Genomic DNA, 10,990 nt, shown 5'->3' on the forward strand with positions numbered 1-10,990 from the left:
CTGGAACTTTCTGGATGCAACGGGCATTAGTAATGAACTTTAAAGGGCCGTCACAATAGATCAATGCTGGTCGATGCGACACTCAAAGGCCCACAACACCACAACAATAAATAAAATAAATAATAGGGTACTCTTGTTATATTTTTGGGCTTAGCATTAAGTTTTTTTTGTTTTTTGGGTTAGTCTTCTTGTTTTGTTGTTTGTTTGTTTGTTTGTTTGGTAGGGAGATGCTGTAGCGAAACGCTACTGGCCGTTTGTAAAAAAATAAAATGCATATTTGCGATTATTTTGAATTCAAATTTTGATAGAATGTTCGAGAAAGAAAACTTTGAATTTGTTTTTTGGCAGATGGTTTGTGGATTTGGTGTCAAAAAGTCGTTGGTGATCCGGGCTGTTTTTTTTAACTAGATTTTCAACGTTTAACGTTTAACCAGTTTGATCATTAATACGAAGTGTCGAAAGTGCGCGTTAATCGACGAGAGGAAAGGCTCCTCGTAGACAGCTGGCCACCTAAGCCGTGCGTGAGTCGGCGTCCGGAGAGGAGTGGCTCCTCGTAAACTGCTGGCCACCAAAGCCGTGCGTAGGTCGGCACTGAGCACTGGTGGAGTGAAGAAGCCTCATCGTTATCGTCCGGTCTGCTGCTATACGCGCTCGCCAGGAAGCGAGTGGCTTACCTCGTCGGCCTGCTTGAAGACACCACCTTGTGCGCCGTCTGTGCTGTACAAGTAAATTTCCTACCGGCTGCCGGCACCCTTGCGTGTGCCTCCACATTTGCCTCATTTACCTTTTTTCCCCCTGTACTTCAAGACCGAAATACTTGAAAATTTTAGCGTTAGTTTTCCAATTCTAATTTTTATAACCACCTAATTATTTGTTTTGTATTTTTGTGCCATATTTTTGTTTCGCCATTTGTTAATATCTGTGATCCGCATACTTCTTCTTCTTCTTCTTCTTCTTACAAATCGTCAAAATTCAAAAAGCCTCGTTGGACGGGCGGTATAATCAAGCGGTTCAAAATTTAGGTATCATTCGCCAACTTGTCAACCGTCATCGTCCATAATATTCGCCACATTAATACATTTTCTTCCTTTCCAGCTAAATTCTCAGCCGTATTCCTTTTTTTACCTTTCATGTTTACCAACTATGCGGAACGCAGACAATTAGTTTAAAACGATTAAAATTGTGTTTTTAGTGAATTTTGTGAATAATATTTTTTTAAGCTTAGAATAAATTTAAAAGTGGAAAAATTACTGTCTTGGGTGAGACTTGAACTCACGGCCTCTGGATTGATACTCCAGCGCTCTGCCATCTGAGCCACCAAGACCTCATCCATAGCCAGCAAATCTTTCCACCATATTATAGGTCAAGGGGACCATAGCGACATCTACCGCAAGAGTGTTACACTTCTTAAACGGCTACCGGAGTTCCAAGTCATATTGGAAATTCACCAGTTACGATGTGCTACCCATACTAATTTTAATTTTTAACAAACAGAAACGTCTGCGAACGATGCTATTAAGCTTAGAATAAATTTAAAAGTGGAAAAATTACTGTCTTGGGTGAGACTTGAACTCACGGCCTCTGGATTGATACTCCAGCGCTCTGCCAACTGAGCCACCAAGACCTCATCCATAGCCAGCAAATCTTTCCACCATATTATAGGTCAAGGGAACCATAGCGACATCTACCGCAAGAGTGTTACACTTCTTAAACGGCTACCGGACTTCCAAGTCATATTGGAAATTCACCAGTTACGATGTACTACCCATACTGATGGCAAAGCGCTGGAGTATCAATCCAGAGGCCGTGAGTTCAAGTCTCACCCAAGACAGTATTTTTTCCACTTTTAAATTTATTCTAAGCTTAATAGCATCGTTCGCAGACGTTTCTGCTTGTTAAAAATTAAAATTAGTATGGGTAGCACATCGTAACTGGTGAATTTCCAATATGACTTGGAAATCCGGTAGCCGTTTAAGAAGTGTAACACTCTTGCGGTAGATGTCGCTATGGTCCCCTTGACCTATAATATGGTGGAAAGATTTGCTGGCTATGGATGAGGTCTTGGTGGCTCAGATGGCAGAGCGCTGGAGTATCAATCCAGAGGCCGTGAGTTCAAGTCTCACCCAAGACAGTAATATTTACACTTTTAAATTTATTCTAAGCTTAATAGCATCGTTCGCAGACGTTTCTGCTTGTTAAAAATTAAAATTAGTATGGGTAGCACATCGTAACTGGTGAATTTCCAATATAACTTGGAACTCCGGTAGCCGTTTAAGAAGTGTAACACTCTTGCGGTAGATGTCGCTATGGTCCCCTTGACCTATAATATGGTGGAAAGATTTGCTGGCTATGGATGAGGTCTTGGTGGCTCAGATGGCAGGGCGCTGGAGTATCAATCCAGAGGCCGTGAGTTCAAGTCTCACCCAAGACAGTAATTTTTCCACTTTTAAATTTATTCTAAGCTTAATAGCGTCGTTCGCAGACGTTTCTGCTTGTTAAAAATTAAAATATTTTTTTATACAGGGTGTTACCGGAAATTGATTTTTTTAATTAAAAAGTTTTCAAATTATACGTGCTCAGTGAATTATACCTTGTTTTACTGCAATGTATACTAAAATCGCTATAACTTAAGTATAAGTGTTGTTTTAGTATTTATTATTCAGATGTCATGTCTATAAAAACCATAATTAACCCATATATCCAGCTACTGAATAACAAATAAGATGTGGATTTCATTACAGCTTCCAGTAATAGCGTCCACCTTTATTCAAAAACTAGCATTAAAACAGAAACTGCAACCGCTTTTATACAGTTGAAAGTCTCCACCGACGCTTTTTTTCGGCATTTAGTAGCCACTATCACATTTTTATTAATATTGTCTGCTTAATATCTCACAACACAGAATATATACAGCTGATTGCTGCTAATGCTGCTATTATGCTATGCAGCTGTTAGTAACCACAAATGCTTTAAGCTGAATAATGTCTGACTAACTGTGTAAGAAATAAGTATTATTCAGCTTTAATATGCAAAACCGATACTATACAAAATTTATTCAGCATAAATTGGTATATAGGCCCACATATTTTTTAATTCCGAATTTAGTAATTTCCACCGCTTATACATAAAATTTATGCAATCTTAATTTGAATAAGATGATAATTTTACTCTATTATCCTGCTTGTGTGTTACTTGGGTAGGAAGTTAGGAACCTATAGAGTATAGATGAGATGTGGTATACGCATGCGTCCGTGAGGGCAAGTAACACACAAACAGGATAAATATTTATTATATTTATCCTGTTTGTGTGTTACTTGGGTAGGAACCTATAGAGTATAGATGAGATGTGGTATACGCGTGCGTCCGTGAGGGGCTAAACATAAGCAATGCGACACTATATTGATTGATATTGATTGGTTTCTTGTTGTTGCCCATCATAATCCATTAGAGTCTGTGCGGAAAGAGAAGAGTCGTGGAATCTATGGGGTCTAAGGTCTAATACATTCCACGACTCTTCTCTTTCCACGCAGACTCTACTAAATTTACGGTGGGGACTGGGGAATAAAAAAAATGTGAGACTGTGACAAGGACAAACAATAATAGCGCTTTCGCTGCTACTCCTACTGAAAGATACATAAGACTACCCGTTCGGTCATTTCCCCCCACCCCTCATGCTTGATCGGCTTGATCCAGTTATACTCATAGTCTAATAAAACATGGTCTTCTCTTCCCAGAGTGACACAAGCCTACGTCACAATAACATTGCCACTTTATATAGCGCTATCGCATATTATCATACAGCGCTGTCGCATGATGACGTACAGGCTTGTGTCAGTCACGTGGCCACGAAAAGACGGGAAGAGAGTACCAGGCGGAGTATATATTATTATACCATGGTTATACTATTAGATTCATAGCCTGTTTATAGCCCCTCCACACTCGTGCGCGAATCGCGGCGCGAAGCCGCGAACGCGAATGTGGACTCGATTTCGCAGATCTTCGCGCCGCGATACGCGCACGAGTGTGGAGCGGGCTCATGGCTCAACCTGCAATGAGACGCTTCGACATGGATGGATGGATGAGACATGGGTAACAAGTTGATGTAAAGCTTGATAGACTTACGTTGACCATCCACTGTCGATCACAAACCAAATCCCACTCTGTGACCATAGTTTTAGTGAACACAGATAAGTTATATTCAAAGCATTCGCACTTTACTAATGGTATCAGACTTCTGGTAAGTTTTGGATAGAGTCGTAAGATCTCTGGGTCGAATATCAAACATGGATTCTCCTCTACGAGCTAGAATCGGAGAATTTTTTTTTTCTTAGCCTATTTGAGTGTCCCACTTCTGGCCAAAGGCCTCTCCCCTGGATCTCCATAACTCCCGATTTTGTGCTTCCTCCGGCGAGTTGTAAAGGAAGGTGTAATACTAATAATAAATAGTTTTTAAAAACCGGTTGGTATCGTTCCAAATCTCAAAAGAAGATTTTTTTCATTCAGTTTTAAGGCATGTATTTCAAACACAATACGTAGCGACCAAAAGTATTTTTACAAAGATAATAACTTTGGTATTGTATGAAACATATTAGTTTTTTCAAATTAATTTTTGATAATTTAATTAATGGCTTGATAGCTCCTTAAACCACGTAAAAAGCTTAGTTTCGAATGTAAATATAAACTTGGCAACAAAAATGACAATTTACTGGTTCAAAAGTATTTTGACACGATTATTTTTTACAATTTTATTGAGAACAGGGCTGCAGAATTTAAATATTTTGGAAGTAATTACATCTGAATACTTCTTTTAACATGAAAAAACATAAAGCATATTCGAACGATTTCATGCAAGCTGGTGCGGCTGCACTTTAGAAAGGTAAGTAGCAAGCTGAGGTTTCGCGGACTTATGGTGTATCACTTATGGCGTAATCTAAGTGGAAACGTAACAAATGAAGGGTGAATAAGATATAATCGTAACGTAATGATTACATATATACCCTATTCATAAACATATTGAGAGAAGTTCAGTTGTCAAAATACTTTTGATCGCTACTGTACCTGTATTGTTTTTTTGGATAAATATAATGACTATGACTATAACCATTTAAACTGTGAGTCAAACCGAGAACCTCGTCGGCGTTGGCGGGATATAAATAACTTGGACTCCTTTTTGTGGACTGGTCAGATGTAGCTCAAAACCGGAACGAATGGAAGTAGAGTGGAGAGGGCGGGGCGGAGACGCCTTCGCCCAGAAGTGTGAGAAGTGAAGTGGGACACCATATGCTCGCAATAATTTACAATTGACCCAGTTAAATTAAGGGTTTCACCTCGGAATGAGAGATAATAAGCTGGAAACTCGTATACACCTTCGTTATCACGTGTTAAAGGTCCTCTTAAAAGTCGACGCATATTACGCATATATCGTGTGCGCGTCAGAAGTTATTCAAGGTCAAGGTCATAAAACTCGGTTTTTCGCGGATATCAAAATTTCTATAGCTCCGATGTTTTTTACATGTAGGTAAAAATTGTAGAACATAAAATTTGCGACGAGCTATGTATCAAACATTTTTTTATGCGATTAGCCGCTTTTAAGATATACGGCATAGAACGCGCACCGGCCAGCCAAACGCACTATGACGCAAGGTTAGCTGGTTATATCTGTGAATAATAAATTTAAAGTTTTTTAATCGTTAAAATGACACTTGTTGGTCATAAATAGATTTTGAAACAAAAGTTGCCCCTCCCGTGGACATTAGTTAACAGCTTGTGTGCATATTGTAATGATTTTATTACATAGTTTAATATAAAAAGGGTACCCCTTTACACAGGTTTAATCAGAAAATTATGCTTTATAGCCTTTAGGTATCTCTACAGGAAAGAGGTAGATTTTAAGTAATGCGTGTGTCATACACGAAAATGGTTTCACAAGCTTTTATTTAACTCCCGATGTTCGTATGTAACTATGAAACTTGGCTACAAAATTCAACTCAAATCAATCAAGCTGATCTGTTGATGGGGACCGTAGATGGCCATAGGAACTCTGTGATAAAATGACTATCTCATTGAGTTTATTTGTTACAATCGTCTAGAAGACTAGTCGATGACCGTGAAACAAAGATCAAGTTCCCTAACGTTTGAGGTTCAATTATTTTCATTTTCATCTCATCTTTATCATCTATTGTCAAATCTGGGTCAAATGCACTTTCTTCATCGGGGTCGCTTTGCAATGAAGCCGCATTAAAACAGACTTGCCCATTGCACTGGCCACAAGCTAAAGAGCATTTCAACCCCGATTTTCTGCACCCACAGCGTGGACCACACCCCTTTTTACAATTGCAAAATATGGTATTTAGTAGCTCATCTGGAGCTGGTGCTAATTTTGTTGTTATTGGCTCCAGGAATTAGTTTTGAAGCATCCAACCCTATTCTTGGGGTTCTAATCTAAGTCATTCCCTAACCATGTTTGTACCTGGTAATATGTACGGTTTATATGCTGATGGGCTGCTGCAGTTGTCGGTGGAAGATTTGACAGCTGTACAGGTTTATTAAGCTTTAAATATAAGTGTTTGATCGAAAACAATATTTATTATATTTTTTTCGAAAAATTTGTATCCGCCGTATGGGAATAATGTTGGATTTTCTCTGGAACTAAAAGGCAAACCAATATCTTCGCAGGTAGGGGAGACCGGGGACAATAGAAACAATTTTCCTTTAACCGCCTGTAACCGTTATATTTTTATGAGTAGAAAGATGTACGCCCAAAATATTTCAAGGTTAGTTATCTGGTTCTTAAATGAAATGTAGTTGGATGGTCTATAATCCATAGTTTTTTGACAATAACTTAATAAGGAGAATGGGGCAGCATGGTTCAATTAACCTCACATGACTGTCAATTGAAACACTATGTAAGGTCAATTGAAACACTCGAATATCTTCGGCACAATTAAAGTACTTATGTCTGTTTTAATCTTTTTCATTACTACCTCTGCATACAATGAGCTCATCAAAAGTTCGCAAGCATAAAATAAATATTTCTCAATTTATAAGCATCTGAACATTTCGATATAAACACGCGGGAAAAAAACAAGAGTATACGACTTTTAGTTTTCTTTGTTGCTGCTACCTTGTGCATTTATCTTAAGCAAAGTAGTTTTAATGCAATTATAAAATACAACGATATAGACTCGCAGAAAACAAGCATAATCATGTTTCATACAAAAGTGCTTGTTTCAACTATAACAATGTTTCAATCACAACCATTCCGTATACCTACCTTGTGACAACGAGTGTTGCAAACGTTGGGATGTAAAATGAAATAATAGACGCAATAAAATAATCAGTTTAAATTGTTTTATTAAACAAAAACATGACAAATAGCTTTTTAGCATTTTAAGCTCTTCTAGCTCTCTATATAATTCCCTCAACTATACGTTCACCCAATTTCATTAAAATTAGAACAAATTTACTTAAATTATTGCGTATCAAACTATCCTCTGATAGTTCAGCTTAAAAACATCGAAATGCCGGGACGTGCCCCTAGCCAGCTGTGTGGAAAAACCTGCAGATTTCTAAAAAAAACGTCGTAGATCCATAATTTATCAACTGGGTCAAAAACTACATAAATAATAGTACACATTAATAGAACAAACATGTGCATCGAATACAGAACCTCCTTATATTTTGAAGTCGGCTACTTTTGGGAACGATTAAAACACGAGGGCGATTGAAACGTTGCAATCGTCCACAAGCAAGTTGTTTCTATCGTCCCCACAGCCCGTTTTACACTTCAAGGTCAAATATTATATATAAAAAAGACTCGAACGCTGATCAACGGCCATTAAAAACATTCGTTTATTCCTAACTCGAACACCAAAATAATTTGATTAGTCAAAATACAAGAGTAAACGAAGTTATAAGAAAACATACGAGAGCGCAAGTGCTTACTTTTTACCGACAAAACTGTTTTGGCTCTTGGACACTCCCGTCTCGCACCGTCCCTCGAGCCCTACTGGCCAAGGATTGAAACATGGCCGTCCGCGTATACTGGCTCCTCTTCACGTTGGGCCAACGCCAACGCCAACGAGGGACGCAGCCATGCGGTAGAATGAGATAACAATATCACTTGCTCCCTCTAACGCATAAATGCGTCCCTCGTTAGCGTTGGCGTTGGCCCAACGTGAAGAGGAGCCATACCGAGTGTTGCGTCAGACGCGTAGGTATTATAGTTTTCGAGAAATTTGACTTGTTTCAATCATGATGTGTTTCTATTGTCCCCGGTCTACCCTACTTACTACTTACAATACCAACTAGTCCTATTATAATTTTATATTTTCTACAGAACAGACAACTTTTAAAATCTGGATATGATCAATAAAGGATAATTAAATAACTTTGTAGAAGGTATTATTCACCGATATTCAAGATTGACCTCATCATAGTGCGTTTGGCTGGCCGCTGCGCCTTCTATGCCGTATATCTTGAAAACGGCTAATGGCATGAAAAAATGATTCATACCTAACTTGTCGCAAATTGTATGCTCTACAATTTTTACCCACATGTAAAAACATCGGAGCTATAGAAATTTTGATATCCGCGAAAAAACATTTTTATGACATTTGACCTTGAATAACTTCTGACGCGCACACGATATATATGCGTCGACTTTTAAGAGGACCTTTAACACGTCATAACGAAGGTGTATACGAGTTTCCAGCTTATTATCTCTCATTCCGAGGTTGACCCCCTTTTTAGGCTTAAGATGACTGGCCTGGCAGTAATAATGAAAGTTCTTGAATGGGCCACTTAGAGAGATTAATATAAAGCCCCCTCCATATATACTCGCGTTCGCGATTCGCGCACGTGTGTAGAGCGGGCTTAATATAACATTAGAGAGGCATATCTCCAAAATGTTTGCGTGTGTGTTGTTCGGCTCTATTTTAGTGTTAGGATCCAGGACCTTACTAAAACATTAATACAATTGTGAAACGAGGGGGATAAATGAAATATTGAAAACGAGGGTGTTAATTCACGACAGCCACAGCCGCATATTTTAAACGGCTTTAAATAAGTCAAATTAAATATTTTTAATCACAAGCAAAAATATTAAATTATAAAAGTCAATAGGTACCTATCTTAACAGTAAAGTTAATTTATACCTACTTAATTCGTGACACAATTAAAAAAATGATAGATAAAAAAAGGAAATAAAAGTTATTACTCCCTAGGGAGTTATGACTTATTTTTTCACAGTCCATAACTCCTTCAGGAACAATATAGGTCTTTGTCCTGCAACACATCTGCATGAACAGAGATCTTTTTCGAGCAAGTGTGATTAAAATAGGTATGTATTAATTATATTATCATTATCACTAACCGGAACAGACATCTGTCGCCACTCATCGTCCGAATACCCGGAAAACGCTTCTGGCTTTTTGCACCAAAATTCTGTTGCAGGGGCAAGGAATATTATATCCAGTTGATACCAACTAATTGGGAACCTAAGTAATGCCATCATTATAGCTAATCTCTTCTGCCATTTACCGAAATCACCTATAGTTGTTAACACTGCATCTTCATTTTTAGAGTGAGGCGGGTCTTCTTTTTCTGTTAATGAAATTTCCAATAATCAATAAACAGTCTTTATTGGCTTTTTAGCAAGTTTAATGTGTTAAATTAAAACTGCCACTACTCTTGATTCGGCTGCGGAAGTGCGGATAACGTCTACTGCATGCGTGAGCCCGGGTACCGATAATGGTACGATAACTGCGACACATTGCCGACTGCAACAACTTCGATTAATCGATAATGCCGCAATAATGTATCAAAAATCCTATTTCATATCGGCCCGGTTTGAAGAGCCGGATTATTTATTAGCGCCATCTAGTTACCTATCTCTCTCAGAGGGCTTTAAGACGGTGAAAAGTACCTGCCTAGGTAAACGATGGCGCTGTTAAAAATGAAATGAAAGTTTATTCACGAGAACATATGGTACAGTAGATATTATTAAGTGTACATACCCATGATATGTTCGGCCTTATGGCATGTGAAAATTATTTGTATTGACATAGTTCATGCATGTCAAAGGAAAACACGTTACAAAAATGTCGCGTTTACTAAAATATTATCAAAATTTGAATTATTAAATACAAACATCAAATTTAAAGTCTCAATCTACAGTCAGTTAGTCATTCAAATTCAGCGCATAAGTTCATCAATCTATTATAGTTAAATCTAATTTTCTTAGTTACCTATGTAAACATATAACATGTTAAAATTAAGTAAAAGTTAGAATTTATAATGTCAAAAGTTTACATGTTAAAATTAGCTAAAAATTAGAATTTATAATGTTAAAGTCATTAAGTAATAGTTAGAATTTATAATTAAAATTATATAAAAAAGGGCTTATTACACTTATCCTGCCTTCGGACGGCTATTAATAGTATTTTCACCACACCAGCTCGGAAAGGCTTACTTTGCACTTCAAAAACGGATAGCAAAGTTGCATTTTATTCACATGAGAGGCAAAGTAATCAAATGCGGTCTACAGTATGGGGGTTCTTCAAAAAAGGAGTGTACAGGTTTTTAAAAGGTCGGCAACGCGCATGTAACACCTCTGGAGTTGCAGGCGTCCATAGGCTACGGTGACTGCTTACCATCAGGCGGGCTGTATGCTTGTTTTCCACCGATGTGGTATTAAAAAAATGCAAATTTTGAGTTGTTTTCTTATGTTTGCTGGTAGAATTGACTTTTAAATGATGATTTTGGATGATAAATATTTAATAACATTCATTTGGATTTGATTTGGTTTGATTTTGTTTGATATTTTACATTTAATATTTGCTTTGGGTTGGTGTAGTGAAAATTTTTGTGTTTCACTCGGGGCAAATTTTGTTTAACCCTCGTACTTTTAAACCCTCGCAACACTCAAGATTCCGTTTTTAGAACCACTCGCTACGCTCGTGGCTCGCTTGTTCGGGTATCAAGATTTAGC

At 37.8% G+C, this 10,990-nt stretch overlaps 3 non-coding genes across 3 annotated transcripts; 1 reads left to right on the forward strand and 2 right to left on the reverse strand.

Annotated features, from left to right (window-relative positions):
• Positions 1–1,251: 1,251 nt before the first annotated feature.
• On the reverse strand, positions 1,252–1,324 carry Trnad-auc (transfer RNA aspartic acid (anticodon AUC)). The gene has a single exon. It is a non-coding gene; the product is annotated as a tRNA-Asp (tRNA).
• A 227-nt stretch (positions 1,325–1,551) lies between these two features.
• Trnad-auc (transfer RNA aspartic acid (anticodon AUC)) lies at positions 1,552–1,624 on the reverse strand. Its single transcript has one exon. It is a non-coding gene; the product is annotated as a tRNA-Asp (tRNA).
• A 434-nt stretch (positions 1,625–2,058) lies between these two features.
• On the forward strand, positions 2,059–2,131 carry Trnad-auc (transfer RNA aspartic acid (anticodon AUC)). The gene has a single exon. It is a non-coding gene; the product is annotated as a tRNA-Asp (tRNA).
• Positions 2,132–10,990: the final 8,859 nt, after the last annotated feature.

This window comes from Cydia splendana, chromosome 10 (genome assembly GCF_910591565.1).
Source record: "Cydia splendana chromosome 10, ilCydSple1.2, whole genome shotgun sequence".
Taxonomy (NCBI): Eukaryota; Metazoa; Arthropoda; class Insecta; order Lepidoptera; family Tortricidae; genus Cydia; species Cydia splendana.